We start from the raw sequence: 19,847 nt of genomic DNA on the forward strand, positions 1-19,847 counted from the left end.
ATAAACAACTGGTGGTCTCTATTTCTAATATACAAATGCATATATCGGTCCTTAGGTTCGGGCAGTTAAAAATAAATATATTGAATGAAATCAATTATCGGCAGTCATTCAAATATAATAACTGCTTGCTATTTTGCCTCAAACATAATCTCTTAAAATGGATAACCGTTCAGTGATGGAGAATATAATATGAAAGAAGAGTAGTTTAAATGCTTCCACGATCTCTTTGAGAATTTTGAAAATAATGAACAAAATATTCAAAGAATAAAAGGCATACCTTCGGCTAGAAATACGATGAAAGATAGAATATCAAGAACTCAATTGTAATTTTTAAGCTATTTTAATCGAATTCTTAAAAACTTTTTTTTCGCCATGAAAAACTGCTTGGCACGTCAGGCACGCGTACGTCAAAAGGTTCGCCATCCCTGATCTATACTATAGCAAGAATTCCAAATAAAGAAAAAAATCGGTAGCAGGGCGAGAATGATAATATTTTCTTTGCATATACCAGGGGGAATGGGACGACTGGACTCCGGACAATTGGACGCCGCACTGTTGTAGACACGTATACAGAACGTAGACGAGGTATTTTAATCAGTTTTTATCTACTACTTAATAGTTTTAATTCATTTTACTCTTAACATAATGTATTCTTTATTGCGGATTAAGAATTACCATGCCTAAGGCTTTATATAAAACAAAAAACTCTTTTTTCGTTGGAACTTAAACATATCCACGATTAAATCATTACTTACGTCTGCATATTTACATTCTCACCAACTATTAAATAATAATATAATCATTTAAATGTAAATAATTAAGTATAAATATTTTTTAAAGTACCTATAAGTGCTTAACGTCTATTTATTTTCGAATTCCGTGGCGTCCAGTTGTCCCGTTGCCAAATCGTCCTAGACCCTATACCAGGGGGTGTAATAATGTCGAATTGTTGTTGAGAAATGCAATTAAACTTTCTCTTCAATATTATTATTATATTCAGTGACTTTTACATAATTATATGGTGCCACAAACTGTCTCTGGTACCACTATTAAAGCAAATCCTGTTATACACAAGAATAGAAAACACGCAGTCAATCGCCTTGGCGAAATAACCTGACAACAACATTGATTAATTTTACCTATGTATTACAACAAAAAATAGCAACAGCAACGCAAAATAAAATTATTATTCATTGCGTGAGTTATGGCTGGGAAAACCGGTATTGACCTAATAATTGTATTTATTTGTTTTGTTGTGATATTGAAATTTTATAGAATAAACAATATTTTATTGCTAATGTAGACCAAATGAATGACCATAGACTAATTGAGTACGCTAACACAATGGCAAACATAATCTATATATTTTTACTAACTATATAAGCAACAACACCTGTCCTGACCTGTTACCTCTGATTAGCGAGGGGCAAAACATCGACAGCTTCGACAGTTTCACATCACGGGAGATGGCATTTTGCTAGGCAAATGGGAATAGCTGGAGCAACGCTCGACTGAATGCGGAGTGTCTGGGACTCACGATTGTGTTCGGTCGAAACCGAATGTCGCCTATTCGACGCTTGCATTCTGTCGGTGCTGCTTTACGGTAGTGAATCATGGTAACCTTACGATGGCTCAGAGCAACCATATACTGAGCTTCGAAAACAGATTTTTGCGACGGATACTGGGTATGCGGTATGACTTTAGGAGCAACGAGTAAATAAGAGAACGCACCAAGCAGCTTATCATCACGCTGAGAGTGAAGAGCAGACGTTTGGCCTGGCTCGGCTACATGCTGCGGATGCCAGAAGAGAACCTCAACAGGATTCCGGCGTCCTGGAAGGCCGATAAATACTATCTATAGAGTGTATACGGCGGAGCTACAGGATGCTGGTTTGACCTGGAATGATGCAAGACGACTGAAGAGCGACAGGGTTTCTTGGAGGTGTTTCGTGGTGAACATATGCTCCAACTAAGGGGCGGATATGGTCGAAGAAGAAGAAAAAGATGTAAGCATCTGACTGTATCTGCTTATATACCATATGTAATTTTGTGACGAAATGTGGAGGTAGAGATCCGATATAAATTAATAGTGCACACTAAACTTTGTCAGTCATATTTATTTGATTTCATTAAATTAAGAATACATATTGCAGTCCCTAAAGCAATCCATAACAGATATAATATAAAAAATATTCTTCATCCTATTATGGTTTGGTTAGGCAGTGTTTAAACGAATTTTATAACCATCTGCAATTTGTATTCGTTCGCTGAAAACAAATAACTGTGAGTTGACTGACAAAGTCATAAATTTAATATGGCACATCAATCAAAACCACGTGCAGTTTCAGACTATGGGTGGCCTCTGATGACATCACATGATGTTGGCTATGTTACCACAACCCTCAATCCCCACATTATTATATTACGTCAGAGAATATTATCGCCCCCCCATTGAATTTACTTTATCTTATTTTATATTTTTATCACAGAAGGTGTGTTGTATTCTCATAAAAATAAGTTTATATTTTATTTATTTTATGTTGTCACTTCATTTCGACACAAATCGTGACGTGACGTACATGGACGACCCCTAAATGGAAAATTTTAAATGTGCAAAAGCTGTCATGTCTAGGCCAGGCAGAATTTGGAAAAGACCGAACATTACTGAATGCCCACGATGGCTGAGCGGCTAACGCTAACATTTATAATTCCGTGTGTCCCAGGTTCAAATCCTGGGTTTGGCAAATACACATATTTCAATGTATTTGGAGTATGGACCTAGTAGTTTGAGCAAGTTACTAACATCCAGTTCTCGTAAAAACAAAAATCTGTTAATACAAACTTCCACTCTGTGGAGACCCATATGATCTTCTTAGGATCGGACATGGTAAAAAAAACTTTAATAGCTTGAATACATTACCATCACGCCACGTAACGTGATGGCAATGCGTTCAGACATTGCCGACTCAATTAGAAAGCCGATACATTCACAACGACTGGTCCTACTTTTTCCGCCCCTCCCGTTGTTGTTTATGGATGATCTGTCATTGCCTGTCATTGTTTTATACCTATAGAGTGCTCATAATGACGCATCTGTTGTGTCCATACAGGCAATGGTTTGATTAGGATAGATGAGTTACATGATAATAATACACTAGCATTAACACACCTTCTACAAATGTATTGCATAGATCAATGCTACATATTTTTTGTAAATCGATATTACCGCCGGTTTTTGTGTGAAGGACTAGTCTGACTTTGGCAGCTGATGTATAACAGGAATGAATATTAAATATAAATAGCACTGATAGTTGGTATATTTGATTTGAGAATTTTTTTATAATTCAATTTGAAACGAGAAATGGTGAATTAATATGTCAAGCAATCTGAACAGTGGACCACTCGTTGCTTGTGCAAAAAGATATGCTCAGACTTTATTAATCTAAAGATGGCGCTGGTTCAGGTTATAAAGGACGTCTAGTACGATCGCTAATCTTCTTCATATTTACTGCGTGGAATCTTGGGCACTGAATGCAACAGAGGAAAAAACGACTAGACACCTTTGAGATTGAAGCTAGAGGAATATGCTCCAAATTTATATACGGCCAAGCGCACGAGCACATTTGAAGGAGCTGCCCATTCTGGACAAACGATCGTTTCTATGGCCATATTGCCCTCAGGAGCGCGAACAAACTGGAGATGCTGGTAATCACCGGACCAAAGCTACAGAATGCATGGAGGAATGGCAGAGCAGGTAACGGAGCTGTTCCGGTCAGTGGATATCACGACTTTAAGCGTTTAGGAAGAGCGAAGAAGAAACTGCTAATATTAATATCATCAAGTATCTTAAAATCTCTGTAAAAAAATACTACCTATTATTGATTGTACTAATTCTTACACAGAATTTATTTTACCACGTTTTTCTTAGCTCGTATTCTTGTTTTTCCAGTGGTTGTTTATCCAATACAAATCTTGCAATCGATGTTTAACTAACTTCCCTACTAGCTAGACATTTGAAACTTTTAGAATATATCAGAACACGATGCCAATGCATTCTTTTAATACTTTTAGCCATCTTTAAGTAGAATTGAATTAATTTTCAGTTAATTCTGTTTTGCATGACAAGTTATTTCGGAAGAAATCCGTAATCCAATCCACTATTATTGGTTGCTAAGGGGGTGGTCCTAGCAACTAAATTATTAATATATACGTGCTTTACTATGGAAATCAAAATGACATTTCAGTATTCTATATTTGTTTTTTTGTTGCAAAATACGTTACGTAAAAAATCGTTTATTCTTTAATATACAAGCTGATGAAATAATTATTTCCTAAATATTTTTTTCAGGATATTACTTTGATTGTGAGTCCCTCAATAAATAACGCATCAAAATTCATTGGGCATGTCACTCGAATATAAGTTAGCCATCTTTAAGCAGAATTGAATTCATTTTCAGTTAATTCTGTTTTTTATGAAAAGTTATTTCGGAAGAAATCCGTAATCCAATCCACTATTATTGGTTGCTAAGGGGGTGGTCCTAGCAACTAAATTATTAATATATATGTGCGTTACTATGGAAATCAAAATGACATTTCAGTATTCTATATTTGTTCGTTTGTTGCAAAATAGCAAAAAAATGATTTGTTGACAATTAATTGCCTTATTTGTCCTAAATTATTAATACATAGAATTGTCAAGTTTTATGATTCAACAGAAAATTTTTATATTATAATTATTTATTAAGTAGATACAAATGCGTACAAAATCTGTTTCACTTATTACCATGACCTTTCCAGTATGGATTAACAAACGAAAATAATTAGTATAATTACATACGGTTAACGTTCAACACGACGACATGACTATGAAATCATAATAATTACAGCTACATAAATGATGATTGTCTTTGCGGTTTCCATCACGTATGACTTATTATTGTATCAACAATACACCGACGTTATTAGAAAACATAATAAAATATAGTAAATTATTAGTAATAAGTAGGGATTCCAATCCCGGGATCCCGAGCTATTTTCGATACCTATGAATCCCGGGATTGATAATCCCGAAACTTTCGGGATTGTTTTTTTTATCAATTTTTATGGAAAATAAAATAAAAACGAAAAAATAACAGAAAAAATACTTTTAATAACAAATAACTACATTAGAAATAAACTGAGTTTGAATGAAGTTTGATTTATACCCATGTGTAAGTTGCCGATTCATTTTATATTTTCACATAAATTAATAAAAATGAGAAAGATTGGAAAAAACAATGCTTAGCACTATTAACAAAATAATTCCACTATGATCTCATACGTTTTACGGCAGTTTCATATTTGGCTGACTAATTAGATTTATGAAGCGGAAAGGCCATAAGTACACCATGATTTGCTTTACTATTTTAAATCTCGCTAACCCATTCACTAAGTATTTACTATCAGAAACAGCAATCACATATTAAATTCACATTATTAATATTTATATTACAATATTATTTACTCCATTAAACTTATGTATTTCCAAGATTGGACGTATACAATATTAACAATAAATGTCTTAAATAGTATAAATAATTATACTAGATTTATTATTGACCGATTTTATCAATGTTTTTTGTAAATATAAAAATGTTATATTAACAATGGAAAAAAATGCCAATCCCGGGATTGTCAAATTGTAATCCCGAAACCCCGGGATTGGATTCCCTAGTAATAAGACGGTAAGTTTATTAACGAAAAACAATGAAACAATATATCAATAAACTAGCATATAAAATTTGCTAAACTAAAATATATGATAATATAAAATATATGTGTGATCTTTGATCAATTTGTGTGTGTACAGTATAGTTAATTTCGAGTTTCTTTAACTCTGTAGTTTAGATTTATAATATTTACCGTTACGTTCTAACCTTTCCAATGAAAAAATATCAGTTTTCCACTGCCACAGATATATTATTTATATTAATTTTTTTATATATTGGGTGTCAAGGGTAAAAAATTAATGCAATAAATGTGTACAAAATAAATTATCCTTGTTTTTACAATATGAATGGCATTAAGAATACTTGATACTATAACTAATTAAAATCATAAAATATTGCTTCATAGAAGTAGCGAAGTGGGGAGGTAAGCTCTTAAGATACGCCATAAATAGTGCACATTAAACTTTGTTAGCCATTCGTATTTGTTTTTATTGAACTAAGACTACAATTTACAGATGGTGTTGGCTATTTTTTCAAAATCAATTAAACCCTGCCTAAACCAAACCATATTAGTTCTGGCATACTTTAGTTTAGGCATTATGACAAAACTGTGTACACTTTTTCATTCATACTTATTTGTTTTCGTTGGATTAAGAATACATATTACACGTATTGTTGGTTCATTTTTTTAACTCATTAAGCCCTGACTAAGCCAAACTATAATATATAAAAAATATATTATTCTATCTGTAAAATATCCAAAGTTATGTATGATTTAATTGCATAATTTTAGATATTTTATCCATATACGAGTATTTTTTGACTATTAATTTTATGGCATGGTTTTCGCAAGGTTTAATTGAATTTTGAAAACTAACCAACACCATCTGTAAATTGTAGTCTTATTTCAATGAAAACAAATACGCATGACTGACAAAGTTTAGTGTGCACTATTTATCTTCTTATTCTTCTTTATGATTTTAAAAGCATACCCTCCACTCTTCGCCACTGCTTCATAGTATAATAATATCTAGTTCTTATAGAGAATTAAAATATACATTTAACGTATATAAATAGATAATGGATCACAATTGAGTAAATACCGATTTTTTACCACGTTTTTATTAGCTCGAATTCTTGTTTGTCCAGTACAATTTTTTTCTTGTGTGTCCTGTCCTAGTAACTAAATCATTAATATATACGTGCGTTACTATGGAAATCAATATGAAATGTGTAAATGACATTTCAGTATTCTATATGTATTCAGTATTTCTATCAAGTACAAAAAAATATGTATTAATACATTATAATTGTCAAGTTTATATGATTCAACAGAAAATTTAAAAACGTGGTAAGTATATAAAAAGTTCTTTTTATCTTGTAATTATTATAGATTATGTTAACATTAAATAAACTGATAAAACCAATTACTTTACTTTTTAGATCAATTTTCTTGAAGTTGAAATCGTTTTGTATTTGTTTTGTGTTGTTGGATCACTTTCTTCTGTTAGTCTAGTTTACAGGAATGCAGCAAACATGTTATATTGTTATTAACTATGTCACGAACGGTTTCGTCCACTATTTTATTAAATATAATTTGTTATTTATTAAAGTCACTATAAAACTTTGTCCCGTTTGGTAATATTGTAAATTAGTAAGTAAACAGCTGATCACGCGAAATTGTTTTTATTTTAAAATTTATTGTTTTAGGAGAAAAAAACGCTTTATTATATACGATTTGTTGATATTATTAATTCAGTCACTTTCCTGTGAAATGTGTAATCGCGACAGTGCGATCTCGTAGCTTAGTGTGACCGACTCGAAATCTCAGTCACGAGAGACCAACACGAGACAGTCTACAGCTAGACAGTTGCGAAGGAACTAACTTACTATACTACAAACAGTGTTGCCAGCTGTTGGCGACAATATTGTCCCGGATGTCGGAAGAAAAGAAAAGCTATATTACGGATAAAAATAATTCGCATTCGTACACATAACGGTAATCACACTTTGCCTTGTTATATCTTGAGAGTGGCATCTACAACGAGTCGAAAACGTCGAGGAATGAAGAATAAGGAAGTACCTACATACATAGGTATTGTCCCATCCCAAATACAAAAACAATACGTCATATCGTCTCTGTTCTGGCAGAACACACTAACTGGAGAATACTAGTTTTGAGTAATTTGACTTTGAAGTTTTAAAATGTTTGAAATGGTCTATCGTGTGAGTTTATTAAGTAATCGTAAAAAGGATGACTTTAAAATAAAGACTGTTTATTTATTAAGAAGGTTTCCAGACGGTAAAGTTTGAAATAAGGAACATTTTGGTACAACTAACTCAATATGTCATTTTGCTGAATTAGTGTCTTCTGCCAGAACAGTGACGATATATTATATTAAAAATATATATTTCTAAATAAACTAGCTGGTTAAATGCTTGTAGTTTTAGGCCATCCTCCCACGGCGCAACTAATGTCCGTCGAAACTGAAACTAAAATTCCAGCCAGTATCTAGCTAATGTATTTCAATGGCGGCTCGCTGACGGCGAGACTAGAATCTCTCAGTTTCAAAACGGTCGCGAAGAGATGCGATATGCTAGTCGCGCGGTCTCTGAAGTTTCCAGTCACCGTAAAACAGTAGTACCAACATCATTAGATTTCGGTGAAAAATCATATTTTCTTACCAAAATTGGTAGCACTTCGTAAAGCCGCTAGCGTCATATCGTAAAAACCAAAACAACCAGAGACGTCAAAAGTAAATATTAATCAAAAAATTAAAATAACATAATTGTAAACGCTGCAGCGCGCGTATTGTCAGTTTTTGTACAACACAGCTGACAGTCCAGTTTGATAGTTTGAGGTTATGTGATTATTATTTCAACTGGGTTTCAGTAGCGCCGTGTGCGAAGCATCACATTGGTCAGTTTATGAGTTCCTTCACAAACCAGTTCCATCAGATTTCAGTTGCGCCGTGGGAGGATGGCCTTAAATATGCAATGACTAGAGTTGGGTATTTCCCGAGAAAATCTTAATCTCGAGATTCGGCATTTCCCGAAATGGTGTAATTTTGAATTCTCGAGATTCGGGATTTCCAGAAAAGAGTTCTCGAGAATTTTCGAGATATCGGGAAATTTAAAAAAAAAAACCTGTAAAAAATCCAAAAAACAGTGTAAAAACAGGCAAATTCCAAAAAAATATGCTTTTTTTTCATTTATGAAAATAATTTCTCGAGAATTCCCGAAACCCAACTCTAGCAACGAATATGTACCCACATATTTTTAATAACGCTTCTACTATGATTTTTATCAGGACTGTCTATATTCAGGCCACGGCACTAAATGGCGAGTTGAGATAGTAGTGCTAATTTTTGTGTAACTTTTGGTTTTTAATATGAAAAAATCATCATGTTCTACGAACAGTAAGTTTACCATATTCCATTCGAAGTATAAGCAGTAAATAACTAGCACTACGATCGCAATTCACAGTTTCATGCCGCGTTTTATTTAATTGTAGCACTCAATAACGGTTTATCGTATATGCAAATATTCGCAAGGGGGCCTCCAAATCGTCAAACCTTTTCATACCTAAAACCGACACGGCTCGGCAACAAAATGAAAACATAATGGAACTCGAGTGAATTTAATTACTGATCAGGCGCACACATATATTTTTTTGGAGGGGGTCCATTTCGAAAAAAATATCCATAATCTATTATTGATTTTAGCACGGCAGGAGAGGGCGGAATTAAGAAAATCTAACATTTCTCCGGATACATTCTCCATACCCAGACACTTTGAGTCCAACTATAAATACCTGTACTGCAATTATAACAAAAAGTGCTCACCAAGATATTGCGAACTGTCGCATCCACAAGCACTTATCGAATGCGCATAGCATAACGGTTATAACTATTAGAATCGTTAGTGTCCATTTGTGTCGTCCGCGCTGTTTTTTTCTTTTAGACATGCCACATCAGAATAATCAAGCAAACATTAGATACTTTAGATAGCTGCACCAATTCATGAGTGCCACGGGTCTTCCAGTGGGCACAGTCGTAGAATGCCAACCCGTTGAGAAGACTGTTGGACAACCAAATCACTTGGGTCACGATCTGTATACAATCGTGAGGTCCTGAAGAAGAAGAAGAAGTTGTAATGTTCTATTTCCTTTAATATTTTGTATTTGTTCGATCCTGGAGGGGGTTCCAGACCCGAAACCCCCTCCCCCCCTTCGTGTGCACGGTTGATCCTGATAGTAAAATACTAAAATGGCAACACTGAACTAAGATACTGACTGCCCGAAGAAGTGAAGGAACTGCGACAGACTTGCTAAATTTAATATTATTCTAAAAGTCGTGTTTACACGATTACTAGTGGAATACAATATATTCTAAGAAATGATTTGTACCTAAAACTGATTCATTTAAATGGGATAGAAATTTGCACGTAAAAAAAACGTAATTCGCTTTAAATTTGAAACATCACTGAGAGAGTAGGTTTTGAAATATATTACCATTTATATGCACGCGTGAGAGAAACCAAAAGGAATGACCAATGCCTGAAGATAATTTTATTATTATTGATATCTTATTCTTATTTTAATTCTTTGATCATACCTAATCCTCAGAGCAAATGGCAAGAATTCCTCCCGCTCAACAGTCTTCTTCTGTCTTCCCAGGTGCTCCTAGCATCTTGTAGCTCCGCCGTATAAATTATGTGGATAATTTTATCAGCCTTCTGGTTGGCTTGAACAACAAACAGGGCTGGTGGAAATTAATGTTATACCCACCGCACACCTATTTTCCGCCAAAAGCATCTGTTATCAAACTTCAGTATAAACACTTGTAAAGTACAATGCCTAACTACCGTAAAGTAGCACCGTCAGAATGTAAACGTCGAATAGGCGGCATTTGGTTTTACCCTAGCACATTCGTATATCTGACAAAGATATTGATACATACCTAATAATATAAATTTAGTAGCTATTCCGTTCCTGTGTGGCTATGGGACACGGCATGTTACCAGGGTCCAAAGCTTTAAAAAGCAATGTCGTATGGAGGTAAACAACTCAATCCGTGTCAGCATATTGATCGGCGATATTAAATATCCATTTTCCGTAATGTCCAATTATGGCAAACTCAGTAAATAGCTTACTGCATTTATTATTTCCGCGATTTCTATTTATCCACATTTTTCCAATGACGCAAACTCCATATAGTAGCTGACCCAATGGAATAATTAATTCCTAAATATTCTTTTCAAGATATTATTTTGATTGTGAGTACCTCAATAAATATAGCACGTTACTCGAATATAAGTTCCCGGTCTGTCAGTATCTCAGTCTATATATCGCTCCGCACAACATCTCATCCTACACAGATTCGGACTTCGGAACAGTATCATAAGTATTGTAACATAACTCTTGTAACATACTCTTGTACCGACTGTTTACGCTGCAAATAAAACTCGCTCCTCCATCCATCGGAGCAACCACTAAATCTTGACTTCATCATCCACTATCCATGGCTCCCACAGTCATTTTGTTAAGGCTATACTTCAGCTGAGGCATGGTCTAAAAAGATGGTGACTAGGCGATGCGCGGATTGTGCAAATGACGCGAGCCGAACTAAATATAATTTGTCATAAAAAATCAACATGCGTCCTTTTAATGTTATGTTTATTATTATATTCGTAATTATAATAGTATATTCATTGACATGTTTTCTTTTTCAAGTACATGCGGAAGGTTTTTTAGTCATCTTGACATGATTTAAGATAATATTCCTCCGACGCCATCACAAAACAAATTGACGTGCGAACAGGGGCCTTATGTTGTAACTTGCGAGTTGAAGTCGCCCGGCGACATGGCGTCATATGACATCATTGTGACGTACTACCGGAGTGAGTCAATAGTATTCGAGAAAGTAACGCTACTCTAATACTGGCGTTATTCATTGTCCCCATACACAAATAGGTGTTTCAGCATAATAATATCTATGGTGAGCCGTGTGCATTGGGCGGCTCGCCTCGATGCGTGTATTGAGCTTACGTCACAATTACGTCATGTCGTCGGATGACTTCATGTCACAAGTTACAACATAGGGCTGCAGGTCGACTATCACTCTCCGACTGGCATCGCGGCCGAAATTACGTCCCACATACTGTTGAAAATTATTTGCCGTTTCACTTATGTACGCTCTTAATATATTATAATATCGTTCTTTTTAGGATTTTGACTATACCGTCGTTGCGCCTGCAAAATCCTAAACATTTTTTTTGCGTTTTTACATTTTTACGCTATGTGATAGAACGAGACGCGACGGACGGGCATGTAAAACCCGTTTTTAATATCAACGCTAATTTAGAAAAATGCAAAATAAGCTATGTATTTTCACTTAAAAATGGCTTGCAAAATACGCTATGAATATTCCGGTCACATATCGCATTTTAAAGTAAAAACAGTTACTATTAATTGCGCCTGTTAATGACACATGACGGAGTTTGCACTGACCTTTGCTTCAGAATGCGCCTTTTACTACCAGCGCTAGTGCACATAGTGGATTATTTACGTTTGTCGACAAATAATATTTAAGTAATAAAAAAGTGTAAAATAACGTTACATTGCACAATCATTTGTGTTTACTTAAAGAAGAGTGTTAATTTTAAAAGCCTGGTTAGTAGGTAGTTATACAACTGTTTATTATAATTTTATTTAACTTTCTCGATGTGCTATAATAAAATTGTTTAATTATTTATCCATCCTACTCTGGATATTTTTATTTCCCCTTCACTCGATAATTATTGCTTATTTAAATTTCAAATTTGGGCTGGGAAGATAAAGGTTTGTTTGATACAGACTATTGGCTTGCTTAAAGATGTTTTACGCATAGAATTACTATCATTAAATTATGCAATTATCATTTTATACCCGGGGCAAAATCCGCTATGTCTAAAATACGCGTTAATTTAAATCCGCTATGTGCTGCCTCAACCACAAAACGGATTTAAAGACCCAAATAAAACAAGCTACGTGCCTTTTACCCACAAAAAAAAATATTACGACTAAAGCGTTAAATATTGTAGTATAAAATATCATTTATACTGAATCCGAAGTAATTATCTAATTTTCAGTTTATTTGCTTTGTAAAAAACGTGAGGCATTGTTGAGTAAATCAGTTTTTTCCTTCTCCTGAAAGTTGTGTTTTATTACGGTTTGGATTTTGCAAGCGCGACGAGGATACCATAATATGGACTTATCGAAATAGACACCTCATAATCATCATGGACTGTGTCAAAATTGTGCCAGACTTTCACGTTACTATGTCATATTAACAATAATTAATTACGCATTGCATATTATTTATTATCTGTATTGATAAATAATAAAAATAATTCATATTTTAATACACGGACGGTAGGCATACAAAACAAGTGTTTTCTTTATCTTGCAGTTATTTTCGTATACATACCGAGTTCTCTTATCCAAGTTAACTTACCGATAATGTTAAGTAACATTATAATATCTCCGACTTGGTATTTTTTTTAAGAAACTGGTTATGTGAGTATTTAAGCAAGATTTTTTTTATCTTTGCCAACAGATTTTGTTTGGTCACTGTATGAAACACGCAGTGGCGGGCTTAGAAACGTGGAAGCCCGACGAACTGGGTACTTTTAAGGTCCTCACGATGAAAAATATAATAAAAAATATAAGATAATTTTTATTTGATTAAAATTTAGTCTTATGTTAGATACTTTTTTTACAATTTGTGATATTTTACAACATTTTTATTAGCTCGTATTCTTGTTTGTCCAGTACAAATCTTGCAATCGATTTTTAACTAACTTCCCGACTAGCTAGACATTTGAAACTTTTAGAATATATCAGAACACGATGCCAATGCATTTTTTTAATACTTTTAGCCATCTTTAAGTAGAATTGAATTCATTTTCAATTAATTTTGTTTTGTATGAAAAGTTATTTCGACACCATTATTGGTTGCTAGGTGTCTGGGGTTCTAGCAACTAAATTATTAATATATACGTGCGTTACTATGGAAATCAAGTCAAGTTTATATGATTCAACAGAAAATTTCAAAACGTTGTATATAAAAAGTTCTTTTCATCTTGTAATTATTAACAATTTATTTGGTAAATTACATATTATAACCAATAGAAAAAATCCTTTTGAAAAAAGTAAGACAACCCGCAGGAATCGAACCTGCATCTCTCGGGTATCGCGTCCACGCACATAGACCACTATGCTAAATGAGCCATACTTAATTGCGACAAATTTTAACCAATGGCTTTTAATACTCTCTGAAGCGTTTTCCAAATTGAGTGTTGAATACACTATAATAAAAATCTGCGGCGATTTTCTTTTACTCAAATGACGCAATCGATTCAACAGAATACTTCAAAGGGGGCCTCGAAACAGTTCAAATACCTGCGGACATGACCACCAAGATGTTGAACACATCCTCTGGGATTACTCGCTTATGTAACTCGAACGAGCGGAGCTGTTTGCCAGGGTCCGTCCTCACACCGGCCCAATTGGTCATGGAGATCTGATAGCAACCGAGGCCAACTTTGCGGCATTCGAGAAATTTTCAGCGTCGTATGGGGAGCGGGATAGTCCCGACTCTTCTGTAGACGGTAACGGTCATCCATTTCAATTAGTGACACTCAGTATGCGGGTACACAAAGCGCTTAACGTCAGCGGACAGCAGAGCCAGTCCAAAAAACAAAAAAAAAATCTTTCTTAACTTTCTTCTTTAAGCACTACGGTGCATGGTTGCAGCATCAGTCCCGTGCGGCTCCGTCTCGGGGCGGAATGAGCACTTAAAATTACTTCTTTCAGACACGTTTAAAGCGTCATAGAAAGCGGCCGTGCATATCCACGGCTGTGCATATATGACGGGTGGTGGTGGGAACTTTAACGTAATTATCGAATGAAATAAAAATTAAAAAGATGCGTATTTCTAACAAGCTCGGTTGGCAGAAAACATTACCTAAAGAATAACAAAATCCCTGAAATTAACATCAAAGATGTCCATAATATTCCCACTCAAATACATAAGTGCCTTAGGCACTTCAAAAATGAGCCACTAATATTATTACGTCATATAACCGTTAATTTTATTCTAGAAATCAACTCCGTATATTTAGCCGCCAAACGCTGGTTCTGGGTTGTTTGCGGATGGCGCCCAAAATGTAGGTATCGCTATTATAATACAATATATAGAGCAAGATATGAGTAGGCATCTAAACGGCATCGGACATGCCTACGATGTACTTGAAATTCACTGCACTAACGTAAAGTTGACTCAACATTGTTTGCGGTCACAGATAAATTGGTAGCGACGCAGCACGCATGTCGTTTTCGCCTGAAATGTCCACCGGCTGACACATCCCCTCGTCAATCATTATTCACAGAGGTCGATAAGTAATGCGACCATGCAATATTAGATGCACTGCGAGTGCATCAATTGACACCAATCTTTAATTGACGAATGCACCTAATAAATTATGTAATATTGTTTGTACAATGACGTTAAGTCTATTTGATTGTTTGAAAATTTAGTCGATTTTGACTTCGGTAAGGGAATATTGCTGAATTTTCTGGGTTCAGTTCAGATTAAGTGGGGGTCGCACATTTCCGACTCAAGTAGAAAGCCGATACATTCGCAACGACTGGTCCTACTTTTTCCGCCCCTCCCATTGTTGTCTATGGATGACCTGTCATTGCCTGTCATTTTTCTATAGAGTGCTCATACTGACGCGTCGGTCGTGTTCACACAGGGAATGGTTTGATTTGAATAGATAAGTCACATGATAAATAATACACTAGCATTAACACACCTTCTACAAATGAAATCGATATTACCACCGGTTTTTGTGTGAAGAATAACAGATGCTGATGAATTATGTAAGTATATTATTTATTAATATATTTGATTTGAGAATTTTTTTACAATTCAATTTGAAACCAGAAAAGGCGAATCAATATGTCAAGCAATCTGGGATCTGATTTTGACAGCTGAACAGTGGGCCACTCGTTGCTTGTGCAAAAAGATATGCTCAGGCTTTATTAATATAAAGATGGCGCTAGGTCGCATCAATTCTCTGTGAACTGTCAAACGGTTCGGTATCATTTCGCGGCAGATTTAAAAGAAACTCTTATCTTTGCAAAGTGTTTGTTATTTACATGTTTGGTGCAAACTTATCGGTAGCGTATTTGTCATGAGCCGTGACCCCCCGTGTGCTGATTTTCCATTTGCCTCTTACGAAATTTACTGTTTATGTTTATTTAAAGGTATACTGCGTAAGTATATACAATATCCTAATTGCATCACGTTGCAGTCCATATTACGTTAAATATCTAAAAAAGCGAAAAGATATTCTATCTTATATAAGTCAAAATAATAAATGTACGTTTGATTTCCTTTTCCTACTTGGCCACAGTTCAAATTATCTTCACTGCAAATTCCAAATTTGAATTTTGGTTGCGATTTTAATTTTATAATCATTTGTTTGACTTAGAATAATGTCGGAATTATTTTTATTATGTCTTGTTGTATGATACAGTTACGATACTAGGGGAAAGTCCCACCCTTAAGCAGATTTAAAATTCCACCCTTTTTCATTTTACCACGTTTTTATTAGCTCGTATTCTTATTTGTCCGGTACAGATTTTTTCTTGTGTGTCCAGTACATTGTTTTCTTGTTTGTCCAAGATTTGTATTGGACGATTAAAGATTTTTAACTAACTTCCCGACTAGCTAGAAACTTTTCGAATATATCAGAACACGAAGACAATGCATTCTTTTAATACTTTTAGCCATTTTTAAGCAGAATTGAATTCATTTTCAGTTAATTCTGTTTTGTATGGAAAGTTATTATTGTTGGTTGCTAAGCGGGTCCTAGCAACTAAATTTTTAATATATACGTGCGTTACTATGGAAATCAATAAATTAAATGTCAAAATGACATTTCAGTATTCTATAATATTTATTCAGTATTTCTATCAAGTATAAAAAAAAGTATTTATTAATACATAGAATTGTCAAGTTTATATGATTCAACAGGAAATTTAAAAACGTCGTAAATAAAAAGTTATTTTTATCTTGTAATTATTTAATTTCAAATTGTCCGCAAAATCGTTAGGTTACCTACTTTCCTATCATATTATTTATTTTCAAGACAAAACCAAAAATCTTATATTGATATCAGTGGCGCACCCAGGGGGGGGGAGCAAGGGGCCCTCGCACCCCCCAAACATGAAAATTATCAGAATGATTTTAAACATTGAAATTGAAAACCAATAAAGCAGGTGGGGGCAAACTGCGGCCCGCCGGGTATTTTTTTGCGGCCCGCCATTATTAATACTTCTGATTACGTATAACTATTTTATAATTTTTAAAAAAATATTAACAATAGATTAAAATTTAAAGAATTTGTTGTTTCGTAAATCTATTATCTCAGTACGTCTTCCTTGCGTCTCGTCTCACACTATATAACCACTATTTTCTACGTTGAACATCGATTGGGAATGAATGGAAAGAAATTTCGGATTGTAATCTCGCTCTGGATGTATTGTATGTAGATCAATGGATATTGATAGTGTACCGACAGAGCTACAACTTGAGATTATTGATCTGCAGTGTGACACTGATTTAAGAGAATTGCATCGTCGAATCTCGTGAAAGTCGTGAAATCTACAAATTTTTCAATGCCCTTAATTCAGACAAATTCGACCAACTTAAAGATTATGCAAGAAAAATGTTCGTTATTTTTGGATCAACCTATATTTATGTGAACAAACATTTCCGATCATGAACCTCAATAAAAATTCTTTACGATCAAATAAATATCTCCGATGCCCATTTAGAAGCAGTTTTGAGAATATCAACTACAAAATTAACACCTGAATTTAGAAAAAATTCAAAAATGTACAACAGTTTCATTATTCTCATTAATTTTTTTGTAATGTTTATTTTTCGTGATAATAAAGAGTGTATATCTAAAAATGGTATTTTGCTTGCGGCCCGCCGCTCATTTTGAATTCTTGAATTTGGCCCTCCATCCAAAAAGTTTGCCCCCCCCCTGCAATAAAGTATGCCTTGGGCCTTAGATAAATAAAAACACTACAAAAAAATGATTTTAATTTCTAACATAAAAAATTCGAAACACTAATGTCGGGTTTTTTTTAGAAACCAAATGACTAATGGAACTGTCAAAAAAATCTCGGTGTCCACCCGAATTCCGGAGTGGTGTAGGTCATGGCTGGGGAGGGCTGACAGGACTCTAGCCTGAGGGCCTGGGCTGTGGGGGGGCCGGCGTGTCGGGTTGACCAGATAAGTGAGATAAACACACATCGTAAATTATCTTTAATAGTAAAAAGAGTCGCTTGTGCCTAAAAGTCGCGCTATTATACTTCATGGCCATGAACATTTTGGATTATATAATTGTGCAATATATTTTCTGATTATTATGTGTCGATACTTGACAGCTCCATTATTAAAGTAGATGCATTAAAAATCTCCAATAATTCACTGTATAAGTACCCTTAATTTGAACTAAAACACGATTTGAAAAACGTTTATGTAGTATTTCACTTATTCTTAGCGGTAGTTAGGGGGGCCGCCAAATATCCTAGCCTGAGGGCCCGTTTCAGGATGTGGGGGCCTTGGTGTAGGTACACCGAGTGCAATACACAAAATACCGATAAACGAGAAATTAGGCTGTGTTGTGTTGAGTAGGTTTGTGTATAATTTAAATGTACTAATACTTTTTTTTGTCCATTTTCAATTAATATTTTGGAACCTCAATATTAAAAAACCAAAAATCGACGATAAACATTCGGCGAAAAGAACTACTACACCCACTAGTTGGTGGTAGTGTAAGTCAAAGGAACATTTTTTTTAAGTGGAATTCGGCACAAATGTTGTAGCTCTCTAGACCAAGCGGGTAGCACAGCCGATAATATTTGAGTAATGTTTTAGCATACTAGGAGCATATGTCTAGCATGGTCGCTGTTAGTCACTTCCAATCCGCCAGTCGCTGATGACACGCTCAACGGTTACCGCCGTTATGCCTCCAATTTAATAAAAACTAGGAGAAACTGTACAAATATACCGCCGTGTATTGTGAAAATATGTAAAAATAATTATATGAAGAAGAAAAAGAGCCTATGGGACTAATTTACATTCTCCTCCTTGGGCCCCCCCAATATTAAATCCTGGGTGCGCCACTGATTGATATACACGCCATGTAATGAAAATTCGGGCATTTCCATGAAATCTTACTTTCACATAGTGGTGGTTTTAGGGACATATTTATCAAAATTTGTAGCAACATCTTAAAAAGATGCGTATTTCTCACAAAATTCGTACAAAATAATACGCAAAGCACAGTGGCGGCTCGACGACTTTCTAGGTGGTGGGGTTTAGCCATTAATTGTTAAATATACATACATACCTACATATTTTCTCATATTATACAAATGATACTTATAATAATATGACGTTATTAATGAGGAAATGAGTAATTTTTCAGAATAAATAATATGATTATCTGAATCGTCACTTAATCACATTTAAGAAGCGTGTTTAAAAATATTAACTTAATTAATACATACCTATTATACGTGCTGCAGGTCTGACATGGCGGGAGGCACAGGAGTTGGCGATGGACCGAGGGAAGTGGCGCCAACTTGTGCTTGCCCTATGCCCCAATGTTGGGACGTGACAGGGTGAAAGAAAAAGAAGAAGATTAATAATTATTATAGATTTACCATTATCAGTTTTGAACAACGACAAACAGCGAGCGTTTTAACTCATCATGGGGTCATTTGATTCGCTCCTCAGAATGATAAAATAAATTAAATAGTTAATTTAATCATGTAAATAAGTATGTATATTGTGACAGTGATAAAAATATCGAACTTTTATTTTTGACATAACGATGTGGGGATGGTCCCTACGAACCCTTAAGGTAGAGCCGCCCCTGGCAAAGCATAACAAAATCCGTGCAATTATTTTCAAAAGGGACTAAAACATGCACAAAAAAATAATCCACTAATACATTAATTATATTTTGTCATACGATATTTGAAACATTCACGGTTGTGTGTTAACGTAA

General features: G+C 34.7%; 1 protein-coding gene across 2 annotated transcripts in view; it reads right to left on the bottom strand.

Annotated features, from left to right (window-relative positions):
* The window catches only part of LOC147078847 (uncharacterized), a 46,234-nt gene extending 38,643 nt beyond the window's left edge, over window positions 1–7,591 (bottom strand). For both annotated transcript variants that reach the window (XR_015071143.1, XM_085950179.1), the window contains exon 1: window positions 7,145–7,591. The gene's annotated coding sequence lies outside the window, so the exon portion shown is untranslated. The remainder of the gene's footprint in view (window positions 1–7,144) is intronic.
* Between the last annotated feature and the right edge of the window lie 12,256 nt (window positions 7,592–19,847).

This window comes from Rhyacophila brunnea, unplaced genomic scaffold, assembly GCF_057557595.1.
Source record: "Rhyacophila brunnea isolate RB1 unplaced genomic scaffold, BYU_Rbru_1.0 scaffold_10, whole genome shotgun sequence".
NCBI classification, from domain to species: Eukaryota; Metazoa; Arthropoda; class Insecta; order Trichoptera; family Rhyacophilidae; genus Rhyacophila; species Rhyacophila brunnea.